The sequence below is a fragment of the Amblyomma mixtum genome, unplaced genomic scaffold (assembly GCF_055824585.1).
Source record: "Amblyomma mixtum isolate Tamu unplaced genomic scaffold, ASM5582458v1 scaffold_23, whole genome shotgun sequence".
Taxonomy (NCBI): domain Eukaryota; kingdom Metazoa; phylum Arthropoda; class Arachnida; order Ixodida; family Ixodidae; genus Amblyomma; species Amblyomma mixtum.
The window spans coordinates 903461-920789 of record NW_028317720.1 but is presented as its reverse complement, the minus strand read 5'-3'; the positions used below and the strand labels follow the sequence as shown (position 1 = coordinate 920789).

The following is a 17329-nucleotide window of genomic DNA, read 5'->3' as shown; positions in this document are numbered from 1 at the left end:
TCACGCACACGGCGGCGTCGGTTGCCAAAACAGCTCGAGATCGAGCAAACGGCGAAGGAACGCCAGACGCGCGAGATCGCGCACGGTGGACCTCATGCAAGGAGATCCTTGCCCCCGACGTCACAATATCCGAACTGGGCGAGATCACCGAATGTGACCCATGCCGACCACGGCAAAGCCTGGTGCGAGAGGTCTCGTGCCCACCCTGCCTGTGTGGATACACAAGCCGGTGTAGTTCCTGTGCCCGGAACACTGCAAGACGCCCGCTCGGAGGAGCTGAGCCCCCTCCGGCTGCCCTGATTTACGGCCCTGGCTTCAGCGACGGCACGGAGAGCGGCGCGCGGCCGGGGTCGAGCCGCCGAACTTCGCCCCCACACCATCGCACGGGGCCTCGGCGGCGGTTCCGGAACAGCGCGGGGCGAGCTGACGATGGGCGGCCTGAATGCGGAGCAGGCCGGCTTTCGCGGGCGCCATCCTGGTCTGGCCCGCGCCCCAGGCGCAGAGCTACCATCCCGGGGCCCAGTCTCCGGAAGGGCGGCATGGACCTGCTGATCCGCCGAGTTCGCTTCAGCGGGTGGAGGTCACTATTGAGAGAGGGAGGGTGTGGGGATCCACGTTGCCCCTCGCCCGCCGGATGCACCCTTCTCTCTCTCGTGGCCTACCGCGGCTCTTCCTCTGGCGGCCCCCGACATGGCCCCCGACTAGGCGCGGCGGTGGAGGGAGCGGAGGGGAGGCGCCCGCGACTACGCGTCGTCAAGTGGGCAGCCCTCCTTACCCACCGCTCTCGGTTTCGGCGGCCGCGCGGGCCGCGCGCACGGGACAGTCTGATGGGGTGTTGACAGCGAGCCCTGAGAGAGAGCGGACGCGACACCAGCGGCGGCCCAGGTGACCTGAACTGCTCTGTGCCTGTCTCCTGTGCCTGTGTCCTGTGCCTGTTGCCTGCCGCTGCTGCCTGCGCGCGACCGAGGAAAGACATTGGGAGATCCCAATTAAAGGTTTTGCCTGCGGGCTTATTCCTCGGAGTTGTTGTTCTTCGCGGCCGCAGGTGTGGCCGAGCTAGCGGAGTGGCGTTGGCCCTGAGTTCAGGGTCCGAACCGTGCCAGTAACCCCACAACCTTTATTGGAAGGCCTTATAAGTTGGCAAAATGTAATGCTGACAATAAAAAACAATATTACTGCATTCTTAGTAACATTAGCAAACAGGACAATCCAGGGCATGCTAATTGTTGTTTTGAACAACTGAAATGCTGGTATTGATTGCAATATGGCACACCCCATATGGCTGTCAGTGAAGGCATATGACAAAACACTGAAGGGACGGTAATAATGCAAGTAATGAAAAGCTGAGGCCCAAAGGAGTGTCTTGGCAGATGTCCGAGATTGCAGGAAAAGGCAAGATACATAAGAATTGGCAAGGGAAATCTGCCGAAGGCTGGCTGTTTAAGCTTGGATCCAGTTTAGAGCTATTGGATGCAAGTTAAAGCACGAGAAAACCAGCCTCACATAAATAGGGGAATCGCATGCTTTTTCAAAGCAAAGAACAAAAGCATCATAGGGGGATGTTGCAGTCAAGGTGCATGTCGTGAAGAACAAGAAAAAGTTGGCTATTGCAGAAATGTCTTCTAAAAGCTTGCCGATTTGAATCAAACAACTTAATGGGCCAAAACAATCTAGCAGGGTCAAGAGTATGAAATGTGTTTGGTGATTTGCAGCACATGCCAATAACACAAATAGGGCCATAGGTGCTGGGTGATGAAGGATTAAAAACAGAGGGGCCAGGCTATAATAAGGCAGGAAGCTATCTGTACAGCATGCACTAGATATGCCTATACAACCTACTTCCTCTTTCGCTGTTGCTTTCTGTAAATTTCACAGAACTTGATCATAGCGTACTGTGGGGTGCACCGGTGGCAAGTTGGCATGTCGAAACTGTGCTAAGGGACGACAACAGAGCAAGAATTGTTACCCTGTGCAGTGATGTTGTTACCATCGTCTTTGTTCCTAGCGTAGCTTTACCAGCTACACAGGGCTTATTTTGCAGTCTGCAAGTAGTCATGTCTGTAGCAAGCAGTCACAGGTAAATGAAGGTGGTAGCAGACAGACATATGCAAGTGCATCGACGAGATCTTCTCAAAGCTTCGAGAATGGCTTGTTAAACAAAGTGCTGCGGCTGACCCAGGAAGCGCCGCTGAACAACCGCTTAACACCAATAAGGAAGATTTCGCGAGCAGCTCTGCAACAATAGCATTGCGAACACACCCAGTTTCGTACCACTGATCCCCGGATCGAAAAGGACCATGAGCAAAATCAACAACAGACACTGTCATTGCCTATGAGGTGCTTCAAGACCACTGTATTTTTCTGATTGCAGTGGAAACCAATATCCCACTTAACCTGAATACTGCCAAGCATTTGTCAATATTGACTTAACACTGCTAAGCAAAAAGAGAAAAAAAGCAATGGCAAAGGTTTTCTCAACATTTTTTTCTTGTTTTTCATCAAGACTCGTTATGCTCAACTTGCTCTGTGTTCAGTTTTGATTGCATAAGCTGCTGCCACACTTTTTTTTCTCCACTACATCAATTGAAATTCTCATGAAAAACAGACTTATGAGTTGGCACATATTAGAGATTTGTACACTGTCAATCAGTCTTGATTCAAAAGCGGCAATGATTCTTGTTTGTAATCGCGTAATACCATGTTGTTACAACCTAAACCGAAATGGCTAGCGGAAGTGTTCAGTCACCCATTCATCACGCCGATATGTTTATTGCAGGCAAATGTGCGCACAGCCGGCAGGAAATAAAAATAAATGACGCTCCCGAAGATACATTTGCACTGCACTGATGTTTTCACAAAGGTTACACAGTTTCTCCGGCGAGTCGTAAACCGAGCACCCATCATCACAAAACGTACTGAATGGAGCACCAAAGTGCAGAAGGATGGCGACATCGCTGTTGTCGCCGCAAAACAGTCCTACGGCCGTGCAGCCAAGCTCGCGTCGCGTCACGTCGCACACACGGCAATTCTCAAGCACAGTGCCAACACGAATCGCGAACAAAATGGTAACGAATGCGTAGCCAGCAACAACGTCATGTGCACGCTTCGGTCGCGATCACTGCAACCATCGCAACGAATTCTACTAGCTGCACAACGCCACGTTCATTTCAACATTCAGAAAGCACGGCGTGCGTAGTGAGCTCTCGAAGGCGCACATTTCACTGCCTTGACGTAAAAGCACTCGCTTCCATCGCAATCACTTTCACTACGCGGACACTAGTCACTGTGCTACGCCGCTCATGCACGCACAAAAGTTCACCGTGAGCAGCTGTTGTTCGCCGCTGTGCGTGATGATCCTCGCAGGAATTAGGAACGCTTGCAGCAACCACAAACAGCTCCATATAAACACTTCGTGACACCGCCAACGCGTAGGTCTTGCGTCGGTTTGAAGAGGCGCTCTGTCAACTACATCAGCGTCGATTTCAACTCGGGAAACTGTCGCTGTTCGCCGCTGCTGCACGCGGAGAAGTTCGCAGTCGCTCTGAACACTCGTGATACCAACATGTGGCCAATATAGTATGCCTCGCGGCATAGGTGCCACCACTACAGCCACGACCTATGCCTCGCTCCCCAGTTCAGTCGACGGACGGCCATCTTGCCCGGCAGGAGCGGATGCCTACGTCACGTAAAAAGCAGCCAATCGCTGCAATTCGGTCGCCGGGCGGTTCGCTCGTCGGCCCCAAAGTTGAAGTTCACCAACTTTCCTTTCGCCTGCCGAACGGGGCGAATGCCTATTGTCTGGTCGTTCGGTCCGCCAGTCCGCCTGCCTGGCGGATCCGCTCAAAAGCGATCGTACAACGGCCTTAAACGCGCTCGCCGCCCCAGCGCACTGCGCATGCGCAGTGGCGTCCGCGCTCGTCCGCTCCGCTCCGCTGGCCGTAAAAACGCTCAGCAAAGCATGCAGCGCACACCTCTCACTACCGCCACGTAGCTTAAAGCACGATTGAGGTGTCCACTGTTCCAAGACTGCAGTTATGCGCGTTCCCTCTGGTTCAGGCGTCCACCGAGATGGTTTAGTGAGATAGTGCGCGTTTCCTTTCCTCAAAAACCAATTTCCTAATTTTGCCGTCTGCTTTTCAAGCTCCCGCTCCATTCGTTTCGTAGCTTAAAGCGCGACGAACGTGTCCACTGGGGTGGTATTCTCCCGTTGTCGCCTTTTGCGACATGTCGCAGTCGCACTTCGCTGATTGGCTCGAGCCGCGGTGACGGCGGCGTGACAACACGGATCCGCCTTCCTGCTACGTCGTCGTGACGTCGCCCCAATTTACTACGCTTAGTCGAACAACGGAATGCGCTGAAGCGATTCGCGCGGGCGACGGGCTACCGTTAGCGTACGAACGCAATCGGCAGTTGCGGCTTTTGCGCCCTTGGCGTGACAACATGGCGACGTCCTTTCAAGCGAGAGCCGCCCGCTTCAGCCAATTCAGCAGTCCTTGCGATTCCGGTCAGCATGTTTACCGGCAACTACTGGTGTTGTTACTTTTCGCTATGACTTACCTTGCTTCGACGATAAAGTTTAAGCTGCAATTCAGCCTAGTTTTTTAGATACGCTCTCGATTCTGGAGCGCGCAAGCCTAATGGCACCTCCAGCTACACTGCTACCGTCTGCAACTGCCCGAAACGCAGCCGAAACCTAGCACAACCGTCCGGAACGAAAGAAAAATAGATTTGGAGCTTTTTCGCGGTGTTTTATAGACTTAAATGAAGTAAAGCGAGTTTATATTAAATTTGCAAATGTTTTTTTGAACATTAGACGTCATGTGATGGCAAATATTCTTGCTATAAAAGATACGAAACTACTGCTGCTAGTGAATCAGCAGTGGTAAATTGTCGCTTCTCGGAGTGAATGAATGCACCGCAGACGAAAGTGCCGGCGGCTTTTTCCGTTTCTTCGAGCATCTGTAAGCACTTTTTTAGGCCCCGCCCATATGCGACATGTCGCAAAAGGCGACACCGGCAGAATACCACCCCTGCTGGTTGCAACGTATAACGGCGACGGCGACGCCACGAAACGCAGAAACGGGCGCCAGACAAACCACGAGACAGCTGAGAGAGAGAGAGAGAGAGATGAAGAGCACGTGAGCACGACTTGTACTGCTGGCGTGGCACTCCACCCAGTTAGACGGGCATGCGACATCAGTCCAGGAAGAGACGCCATTGTGGTCGGGTCACGTCGCAGGTGCAACCTGTCTCGAAATGCACAAAAGCGACTTCTTCAAGGCGCCGGCAAAACCTGGATTAGTTTTAATAATTATGTGGAGTGATATCGACCAGCAGCAGCTTTCCGCGATATATGCCTCGGTGCGGGATCTGTACGTCATCGTACATGGTAAGAACTACACTTCCCTCTTAGCAGTGCAATGACATAGCATGTTCCGGAACAGCGAGGGTGGGCAGGTAGATCCAAGCCTTTTTAAGATATCCCACGGGGAGTCTGCGGCCGAATAGTTTGCCCGGTAACTGGTCTTCAGGCTATCATTAGATGCTGCTGCATTTTCTCGTTTTCTTTGGCGGTCAATGCGCTCTCTGCGTACTGGATGCAGGTGTCGTAGCTCTCGACGTGCATCGCCGCTAGCTTCCTCGATCCACCTTGTTCATACATAAGCATCTCGTCACATAACGAGAGGGCTGCCGCTCGCCGCTCGTGCAGCTTCCTGTATGCCTCGTGCATCCTCCCGATGTACAACTTCTTCGATGATGATGATGAAAACGTTTATTAAAGCCTTAGTTGAAGGGAAGGCTGATCGGGTCCCTAGTCCGGGACGCCGTTGGTGAAAGCCGCTGCCCGTGCTCTGGCGACGAGGGCTCGTTGTTCCTCGCGGTCCGAGCTGGACAGGGCCGCCTCCCAGCCCTCCCGCGTTGGCTGATTTATGATCTCAATGCTGTCATTTTTCTGACAAGCCCATACCATGTGGTACAAGTTTGCCTTCTGGCCACAAAATTGGCACTGTGCCGAAAAGGACTCGGGCTCAATGGCGTGAAGCGTAGCTGGGTTATTGAAAGACATAGTTTGTAGCCTGCGAAGGTGACATTCCTCTGATTTACTGAGACCCTTAGCGGGCCTCGGGAGTGTCTGCCTTTCAAGGGGCAAATGTTGCAATATTTCTGAATATGTCGTTAGCGGAGAGGGGGAGCCAGAATCAGGAAGGGAGGACGTAGAAGGATGCCGGGGAAGAAAAGCTCGGGCCGAAGCGTGTGCGCGCTCGTTTCCTTCAACTCCCTGGTGACCTGGTACCCATATTAATTCCTTCCGTTCAGCTGAAGTCCTACATTGACTAAGAATTTTGCAGGCTAGCGGCGTGATTCTGCCACGCATATAGTTTCTGTAAAATCTGTAACTATGTATTTAGATTCGGAGTGCGTTGCGGCTAGGGCTATCGCTACTTCCTCCATAGCCTGTGTATCCCCGTTACGAACTGAAAGCCCGTCCACGACTTGCATTTGGTGCACCACTGAGATTGTTGATATTCCTTGTACAGGACCCGCAGCGTCCACGAAGAAGGCTCCTTCTTTTGTTGAATAGCACTCGTTCATCTTCTTGCTCCTCGCCACTCGTCTAGCATGATGATGCTCCGGGTGCATGTTTTTGGGAAGCGGAAGCGTAAGGAATTTGCTCTTCCACTCTTTAGGTATATCTTGTCTCCCAGCCACTTGCTGCGGTAAGCTAATGTTTAAATCTTCTAAGACCCTGCGGCCGGTCGTAGTTGTGGCCAGTCGCACTACCTGGCTTGTGTTCGCGACTATCACATAGCGCATCGGATTCTTCGATTCGATGTGTTCAAGCTGGCAGCGACGGACGTTCTCATCACCCTGTCAACCTGAGAGCCATTGCATCCTCGCGCATTAGCATCCGCGAATAGGCCTAGTACTGAGAACCGTTCACTCGACGAGTGTGCCATAAAAAAATATAAAAAATTTCGAATTCTGACAGTGAAAGATGATTGAATGCGCTTTCGGACGCAATGTCACCAGGCCTTGTGGGGGCGTGAAAGACTCTTCGAGTGTCCCAGAAGCTTATCAGGCCTTTCCTTTTACAATTTTAGGAAGAAGGAATTCGCATCGATGTGAAAGAGCCAGTGAAACACCCGCAGCATGGCCTTCAGGAAACGAGCGACGCCGACGTGAGTACAATTTAGACATCGTTACAACGCATAGCCGGCATAACTGGTATCGGGCTCCTAAATTCATGATTACCATTGGAATACGAGACCACATGAAAGATAATATTAGGACAACAAAATATTGTTTCTTTGTTTGCTTATAGTTTCTTGCCCTAATTTCTCTAATTCGGACTCAAAAGACGCGGGTTTGATCACGGGCTTGGAGGTCCAGTTTCGATACAGACGAACTTCCAGAGGTCGGTGCATTCTGCGATGTCAGTGCACGTTAAAGAACCCCATGTGGTAGAAATTTCCGGAGCCTTTCACTACGGCGTCCCTCATAGCCTGAGTCACTTTGGGACGTTAAACCCCCGCGAACCCATATACCCCCCTTTTTTTTTGCTTCATCGTGTCTACATCTTATTTTGCTCACGACGAGGACTATAGGAACATTCTCTACATCGCGTCAGTTTTTGGAAAAGCGGCACCTGTTCTATACGCTGCGGCAAATACAAGTGTTACGAACTCTTGTAACTCTTTTCTGAGACAGCTCATACATGCAGATTTGTGCCTTTAGGAAAACAACTGCTGATCCACTTCGCCAATTTCTCTTTGTCTCGAATGTTCCTGGAGCAACTTGGGCTAGTGGAAGTTTGCAACTATCGCAGCAATCCGCCGTGGTGGCTTGGTTACTGAGCCGGGGCTCCGGTGTTCGAACGTGGCCGCGGCAACCGTGTTTCGATGGATGCGAAATGGAAGGCGGCCTGTGTGCTTCGCGATGTAGGGCCGACATAATTCCGGAGCCCTCCACTACAGCAACTCTTCCTGTCTTTGCGATCCGACCTTCCCCTCTACTCTAACAGTGCGTTCGTGAGTCCACCAAGAAGTGAGGCAGCTACTGCGACCTTGGGCTCGACCAACCAAAGTCGTAACCTGCAACACGCTCGCGGAATTAGTAGTTTAGGTTGGGGTTATTAGGGTTTAACGTCCCAAAGCGACTCAGGATATGAGGGACGCCGTAGTGAAGGGCTCCGGAAATTTCGACCACCTAGAGTTTAACGTGCACTAACATCGCGCATTACAGGGGCCTCTAGAATATCGCCTTCGTCGAAATTCGGTCGCCGCGTGCGGGATCGAACCCGCGTCTTTCTGGTCAGCAGCCGAGCTCCGTAACTACCGAGCCACCACGGCTGGTGCGGAATAAATGGCGCAGTAACTGTCTCACATCTCAGTGCAAAGAGAAAGAGAAATAAACGCAGTAGTGGAGCGCTTGCGAATAATTTGGACTACCGGGGGAAACATAACATGCCCCGACATCCCTTTTAGAACTTCTAGCTGCATTCTCGGAGAAAGCCGTGGGATGAGTGAAGCCCTCTTTCAACGTAACGTGGTATGAACGCGCCACAGAATAGGTCACCACCATTCATGGTCTTATTAGTGTTGACAACGTTTCACAATCCACTATTTGAGGAAAGGCGCATAAATCCCTCCCTGGTTCAGTGGGCCCCTAAATAGCCCTTTGAGGTAGGTGGCTGTGGTGTGCACCTAATAAAAATATTGAGGGCGCTTAATCTTCACCTTAAGGAATGGAACGCGACAGCGTGTGGTGGTGAAAATATTTTAATGAAATGGTTTAGGAGGTTGTAGCCGTGGTTGGAGCTCTCAGTCCGGAACCCCATTGGCGTAGGCTGCTGTCCGGGCTCTTTCGATGAGTTGCTTTTGACTCTTCGTCCGAGCTGGACAGAGCTGCCTCCCACCCCTCCTGCGTTGGCTGGTTATTAACAGTGATCGCCTGATTTCGTTGGCAGGCCCATACCATATGGTACAGGTCCGCCTTCTCGCCGCAGAATTTGCATTGTGAGTCAAATGACTCCGGGTCTATGGCATGTAGTCTTCGTGGGTTGTTGTAAGTGTTGGTCTGTAGCTTTCGGAGGTGTTGTTCCTCCCCTTTATCTAGTGTCTTAGCCGGCGGAGGGTAGACCCGACGGGATAATCTTAAGTGCTGAAGTATGTCATTGTAAGTTAGTAGTGGGGTAGGAGGTTCCACGGCATCCGCACTGGGTGCCCGGGGGAGAAATGCTCGGGCTGAGGCATGTGCGCTCTCGTTCCCTGGGATGCCCTGGTGACCTGGTACCCATATTAAGTGTTTGTGTGTGGGTTGGTAGCCACGGATGTAGCTATCTTGCAGGATTTTAGCTGCTAGCGGTGCGACCCTGCCCCTGAGGTAATTGCGATACGCTGTCTGTGAATCTGTGACAATGTATATTGATCTAGTGTGTGTTGCAGCTAGAGCAATCGCCACTTCTTCCGCAGCCAGTATGTCCTGGCTAGCCAGTACTAGTCCGTCGACTGTTGTATTTTGGTGCACTACCACGACGGCCGTCATTCCCTGCTCGGGACCCGCAGCATCGACATAGAACACGCCCTCGCGCCCGCCGTAGTGTCTTTTCATGGCTTCGGCTCGTGCTTGTCGTCTTGACTGGTGAAAATCAGGGTGCATATTCCTGGGTAGTGGAGCTGCCTTGAGTTGTCCTCTCCATGAGGCTGGGATGTCGGTTTTGGTGTCTAGCTGTCGGGGGCAATAGATGTTTAAATCACTCAGGACTTGTCGGCCAGTTCGAGTTGTGGAGAGCCGTACCACCTGCGCCGTAAGGTGTGCCTCTATCAACTCATCGATCGTGTTGTGCACACCCAGTCGCAAGAGCCGGTCCGTGGATGTCGCAAGAGGGAGTCCCAGGGCCTTCTTGTAGGCAGTTCTGATTATAATGTCGAGGTTTTTGATGTCACGCTTCTTAAGGCGGAGGTAGGGCGCTACGTAGACGACGCGGCTTACAACGAAAGCCTGCACCAGTCGCAGAGTATCGTCTTCTCGCATCCCCGATTTGCGAGTCGTTATCCTGGCGATCATCCTGGCGACTTGCTCGCTCACGAGCCGTAGTTTCTGGAGGGCAAGAAGGTAGTTGCCGTTGTTATTTATGTGCAGACCCGCGACAGCGTGTTGCAGCGCTGCCAGGGAGTCCACGGAACGGAACGCTATCGCCCTTTCGGCAGGACATCTTACCCGTTGGAAACACCTTTGAACACCGTTTTTTTTAATTAGGTGGCGCAGTAGTTGCCTCACATATCGGTTAGCAACGCCTGACGCTGTAAGTTAAATATGAAGAAATGCCTCCATTCACTGTTCGGCAGTAATTTTTACCACCTGCGTTTCTTTACGTGCGAAGACATCCACCCACACACGGATGCATTTTGCATTTCTTCTTCATCCAGCCGCGGCGAGGAGTCCACCTGCGTATTGTAGCAGAGCAACGGAGTGTCCTGACCCCTGAACTAACACTGCGGATGCGTAAGTCGGCCGATGAAGAGAGAATGAAAAACTTTTTATGTGCAAAATTAAATTGTAAGAAGAGTTAGAGGGGTCACCCGGATCTACGGCGTCTTGCGACCTTACGCAAACCACAGTGCCTTGGGTGACAGGGATTGCAAGGGGCTGTTTATTATACGAGTATTCTTCTTGTACAATATTGCATCATTGCTGTGAACCCTGGCGTCATAAAGCGTAGCTGCAATGTTAAAAGGACAAAGGAATGCAACAGAAAGGAAAAAACTCGAAGACGCTTAAGCTTCGCGTTTAGGAGTGGAACGCGACAGCGTGTTGCAGCGCTGCCAGGGAGAGCACGGAACGCCAACGCCCGCCCAGCGCGACGCCTTGCCCTTTGCAAACAGCTTTGAACGCAGCGAATTATTGAGGAGAGGAAACGGCTCAGTGAATTCTCTGTCATCTCGGTGGATACCTAAACCCCGCCGTAATGAAAGGCAGGTAGGTGGGAGTGAAACAAGAGAGAGAGAGAGAGAGAAAAATAGATGCTATGTCTCGGTGCCGTAATGGACGACACGAAAATTGGATTTGAGGAAAGGAAGCTGCAGTAACTGTTTCACTCATCTCGGTGGACACCCACAGCCACGATTATAGGTTTAAAGTTAGAATTCCTGCCGCAAGCTCTCAGACTAAACCAGTAAGTTTATGCTGCTCGAAACGTTGAATGTTATTACACCGTCTACAACATACTGCGGCAAACGGTTGGCATGATACCTTTTATGCGAAGCATATTGCTAGAGCTACCACTCACGCCGTCGCCGTGGGACCCCCACGTGACACCGTGGCGTCACACCACGTGACACCGTGACGTCACACCACGTGACATGGATGAGAGAGCCGGCCTCCACCTCGCGCCGTCGCCGTGGGACCCCTAGCCGTCACGCCACGTGACACCGTGACGTCACACCACGTGACATCGGATGAGAGAGCCGGCCTTCACCTCGCGCCGTCGCCGTGGGACCCCTAAACGTCACACCCACGCATTCCCGCGCATTTCGAACGCGCGTTCACACTCGGTGTAGGTGAAACGCTCGCTCCACCGGGCAGGCAGACGCGGCTTCCGTGGCAATCCAGGCGCTCACCCAACGCGCGTCTCGGGGTTAGTCGGCGTTCCGCTGTAGCCATGCCGTTGTCTTCCCCCACGACGAAGGCTTCTAGTGGTTGTATTAAAATGAACAAGTATTCAACCAAGGAAAGCCATGTATTACCAAGCCTAGCCACTAATATGCTTCGCATTCCCTAGGTTTAGCCAAGCTGAGCCTCAGCAATTTTTTTTTTCCCACCGCGATGCCAGCGACTACAACTACGACTCCAAAGCCTTTTCGACCGAGCGCTAGGGCGTAAACGACTATGTGAGCGATACTGAAAAGAGCGCCACAGAACTACAGAAACTTGCAGATGCACCCGGCGAACGCTGTAGCCGCATTTCCGTACCGACGAAAGCCTGCATGACAAAGTTTTGGTTTATTAAGGTTTAACGTCCCAAAGTGGCTCAGGCTATGGGGGACGCCGTAGTTTAGGGCTCCGGAAGTTTCGACCACCTGGGGTTCTTTAAAGTGCACTGACATCGCACAGTACACGGGCCTCTAGAATTTCGCCCCCATCGAAATTCAGCCGCCGCGGCCCGGATCGAACTGGCGTCTTGCGCCAGATAATGTTTTGTATACTACAGGACATCCTGGTAGTCAATACATTAGAACAAGCCTTCTATAATAATACATCGTGGGAGGGAACAGCGCGAAACGAAACGACGGACAAAGGAAGAGGACACAAAGACGAGCGCTGTTTGAAACTGAATTTTTTATTGAAAAACGAAAACATATATACATCAAACTCACGTGAACAAACAGAGCAACTACCATTGGTCTAGTGGAATCAAGACCATCAAACGCACAATACGCCACGTGGTGAACTCTGAACAAAAGCACCCCTGAATCCCGAAATGAAGCAAGTCATGAATTATCTAAAAACGATACTTCTTTGTTAACTAATGCTAAAGAAGGCTGGCTGATACATTGTGATTCCTTCTTTCGTATGAAATAAGCTTCCATAATCTCCCTTGTCAATTTATCCCGGTGTCTAAACAAAATTTTAGTTTTTGTGACCAAAGGGCGGCACTTTTTCTGTTTTTTATCATTTTCCTTCCCACACTCGCGGCAATGATCTTTCAGATGAGAGTATCTGGTGTCTGATAGTGAATTAAGATGTTCCCTCAGGCGAACATTAATACATCGGCCTGTCTGACCAATGTATACTTTTTTGCACGATAGTGGAAGCTCGTAGACAAGAGAGCATGCGCATTCCACCAACGGTGACCTGTGAGTAACACGACCTCTTCCTTTGTGTCCTCTTCCTTTGTCCGTCGTTTCGTTTCGCGCTGTTCCCTCCCACGATGTATCAGTACAAACTCGCCCAGTTATCCATCCTTCTTCTATACTAATTCATGCTGTGACCCGAAAGACTTTAATGTATTAATGCTGCTCCGATTTTTTGTTCACAGCCAACGCCGGCGACGACGACACCGCCTTTTCTGCGAAACGACACGGGGCCCTTAACGCTATCATGTTAAAATACGACCCCTAGGTCCATTGCCTTGAAGCGTCCACTGAGCGCAAGTCCCGATATTGTTATCTGTTCAAGAAAGTAGAGAGAAAACGCCGTTTCCGTCTCATTTTGCGTAATTTTCGTAAAAATCCAACACGTAGGCCGCAAACGCTTATCTCTGTTCTGACACTTCAGTGCAAAACCGTAAGCATTCACAACCCAGGGTTAGTAAAATTAGTTTTAGCTGGTGCCAGCACTGATGCAGTTCTCAGTGCACTTCATCCCAGAGTACGTTATTAATAAATACCGGCAAGGTGTTGCAAAGTATGCCTCACTTGGGACAGACCGAAGAGGACATGTGCTATACCCCGCCGCTGTGGCTCAGTGGTTAGGGCGCTCTGCTGCTGAGCCGGTGTTCCCGGGTTCGAACACGTCCAGGCTGCCGCGTTTCGATGGAGGCGAAACGCGAAAAGGTATCCGTGCCTTGCGATTCCAGGGCACGTTTCAGAGCCCTCCGCTACGGCAGCTCTTTCTTCTCTAGAATTTCTTCTCCACCGAAATTCTAATTTTCTCTAGGGGGACAGTTAGAGTGTAATGGGTCTGCTCTTTCCCGACTGCCCAAGGTACGCCGTCTAGGGCGATTTGAAGTTGATCATTTAAGGCTTGATCTACCCAGAATAAACTGCTCTGACACAGTTATTTTCGCATGAACGCTGCAGCGAACACCTGAGCTTAGCTAGATGAAGGACTCTTCTATCCTGCACCGTTATGTTTGTTGCGGACTAAGTGACCGTGACGTCAGAAAAAAATTTCCTGGTCCATTTCAGCCGGAACGAATGCGATAACCATCAAATCGCTCTAAACTACTAGCCACAACCTCGCCCTTGTTTGTGGCATTCGTCGGAGACCAACACTGACTTCGTTCCCACCTTTTTTATGCGAAGCATATTACTAGAGCTACACTACAGCCCTTCGAGCGCGGCGGTGGAGCTACCATTGACCTTTAGCGTGACCACGTGACACCACGCGACAACATGACGTCACAGCAGAGGAGAGATGGGCTGCCGACCGCGGCGGTGGAGGCTCCACATCAGAGGCGCGGCGGCTGACCACGTGACAACATGACGTCACAGCAGAGGAGAGATGGGCTGCCGGCTCGCGCGGTCGGCCGCGGCGGTGGAGGCTCCACATCAGAGGCGCTGCAGCTGACCACGTGACGCTACAGCAGCGGTATAAAGCTGAGCTTGCCTCGCTCTCCGGGCACTTACGAGGCGGCCAGGTGTTGGGATGTCGCCTAGAAGCAGGGCTGATTTGAACGAGAAGCGAAAGCATCAGCGTGCCACAGAGACCGATGAAGAGCGGGATGAACGTCTGGCTAAGCGGCGTGCTCAATATGCGGCTCGGCAGGAAAGCCATGTATTACCAAGCCTAGTCATCAATATGCTTAGCATCTGACTAGGCTTAACCTTAGCTAACCCTCAGCCATTCTTTTAGCGTTACGCTCCCCATGCTGCAGGGAAAAAACTTTAGCCGTATTTTCTAACCAGCTTCCAAATTTCCGACGCTTCCGCAGGTGTGGCTAAAGGACGCAGTTTCTTCGCTGTCACGGAAACAACTGACGACAGCGCCTGACGAGGATCGAGAGTCAAGCTCACAGGTAAATACCTCAGTCTTTCTTTGTGAACACAAAAGTATTGTGTATTGCATGGTTTACGTGGTTAAGAATGTATTCGTTGTCTGCGTAAGGTGGATGAAAATGCTAATGGTCAGTGGTTAGGGTGCCCGGCTACTCTCGGAGTACCCGGGTTCGAACCCGACCGCGGCTGGTGCGTTTCGATTGAGCGCGAAGCGCAAAACGCGCCCGCGTGCTGTGCGATGTAGGTGCACGTTAAAAAACCCCAGATGGTCCAAATTGTTCTGCAGACTTCCACTACAGCACATCTTTCTCTCTTTCTTACTTCACTCCCTCCTTTATCCCTTCCATTACAGCGCGGTTCAGGTGTTCACCCGAATATGAGACAGTTACTACATCATTTCCTTTCCTCCAAACTAATTTTCAATTTTTTTGGCATGAAAGCATGAACGCACGAAAACTGAAAGCACAAAAACTGAATCTCGAGAAGCGTAACAAAGTTAACACCTGGTGATCGGGTGTATCAAGCTGTGTTCACTCTTCTTAAGACCTATTTTCGCCCTCAAATTTTGAGTAACTGCTAGGTATTCAGTTTTCTTCTGCTAAGATTTTTATTTCGTGTTTCATTAGTCAGCTCGCATTTCATTTCATGTCTAGATGAATTTAATATTTTCTTGTTATTCTATGTCCATAGGGGCGCATGTCCATTGCAATCCTGAAAGAAAGTGTCTCTGAAGCCCCTCAGTATCCTGCTACATTGAACGCAACTTCTTTCACGCTTTTACAACTGCGCGTGCGAAACATATTTGAGACCAACATTTGAAATGTAAACGTGTTTTTTTTTAGCTCGTTTTGGACGACAGCAAATGGCGCGATAACTGTCTCTCACATCGGTAGATAACAGAAACGCGCCGTAAGAGAAGGAAAGAAGGTGGAAGTGAAAGAAGAAAGAGAAAGATTTGGGGTGGCGGACGGCTCGGGAATAATTTCGACCACATGGACATCCTTAGCGTGCACTGACCTCTCAGAGCACACGGGGACCATTTGCGGTTCGCCTCGATCGAAACGCGGCTTCGGCGGACGTTATTACATTTAAGGCAAATAAGAAAAACAAAAGCAGGTGATTATTCAGTATAGGCTTGATTAATGATTAATGGCTGTTCCGATTATCAACGAATTTCCCCCATCTTCTACTCGTAAACCGGAGCGCAGCCCGCGGTAAACCACAGTCAAGCAATGTCCAAGGGGGGTAGTATTTTAGCAGTACAGGTGTATGCACCACAGATCCAATCTTATGAAGAAGAGCATGATGAAGAGGGGCTTTAATGATAAGTGCTCCTTATATATCCGGTAAATGAGTTCTCCAGATTGGCAGCTTAGAGAAGTTCTTTATTAACGTGTTTTCTAATTCGTATATGCTTGCTGAATGCCACATGTATCAGGCCGCAAGCTTCAAAGGCTTCGATTAAACTGCTCGAAACCTCACAAGATGTGCGGCGGAGAGACGGAAGGTATTCCTCGCAGTGACTACCACAGCGGTAAGACTGAAGCAAATAAATCCGCAGCGTCAAACTTCCACCTGAAGAGGTTGCCTCCAATACCCGGATTTTCACGGCGAGAGCCGCTTTGCGTAGTCCACCCTGCGCCGCTATTCAGCGCAACCCAACGACGCAGCTAGCGGCACGCCTGAGCTTATAGCTCATCCTTAGTAGGCTTGAACTATATAAAGAGAAGAAGGTGGAAGAGATAAGTCAAAACTGAAGTGAACAATAAAGCACCGCTTTAAGGGAAAGGTGAGTTAAGACAAATGGGTTAGTTCGCCTATATGCAGAAGGTCATTCTCTGCATTGCATTCATATATCACTGGGAGTCCTCATATCCCTCTGGCGCAGTGGAGGAGCGCCTAAGCGATGCGCCACTGCCCTGCGAGAGAAGGTGCTGCCATCTGTGGGGCCTTGTGCGGGCCAGGTTGCTGTTCCCGAGTGAATAATCGTTAATTTCCACGTGCCTGTTCAATAGGTGACTGCACAATGGCTTCCATCAGAAAGCGGATAATCTGACAAGCATTGATAAGGAAGGAAGCACGGCTTATATTTAAAGCACACTCTTGACTGGGTCGTTATGGGCCACGCCTTTTGAAGCTTCGCATAATCATGCAGGTGTCAGCATCACGCAGCGGAGCTGTTCCCACGGTCGATGGCCATTGGTTCGTGTGGCATACCTGCATCGAGTAATCGCCGACTTTCCGGCGGCGGCGAGTCCTGTAGCATTTGTCGCACTACTGTGACCCGGTGAGTTCCTTCCGACGTCCAGCTCTTCCGTTGTTCCGATGCAACACATGTCGCATTGTTGATTTGGTTAGCTTGAATGTCGTGATTGACTGTAATTTTGTGTAGGGATCTGAAGCTGAGGCGTTTTTACGGGGCTGTATTTGCGTGCACTGTCTGTCCGCTTTGTTGTCTATTTGAGCTCTCGAAGACGCATATCACGGAGCGAGTGGGCGAGAGGCAAAGATAGCCGCCGCGGTGGCTCAGTGGTTATGGTGCTTGGCTGCTGACCCGAAAGACGCGGGTTCCATCCCGGCCGCGGCGGTTGAATTTCTTTGGAGGAGAA

General features: G+C 51.0%; 1 long non-coding RNA gene across 1 annotated transcript; it reads left to right on the top strand.

Moving 5' to 3' along the window:
• Positions 1–6860: 6860 nt before the first annotated feature.
• Positions 6861–16964, top strand: LOC149324575 (uncharacterized). The gene is made up of 3 exons (XR_016286822.1): positions 6861–7181; positions 14657–14740; positions 16876–16964. It is a non-coding gene; the product is annotated as an uncharacterized LOC149324575 (long non-coding RNA).
• Positions 16965–17329: the final 365 nt, after the last annotated feature.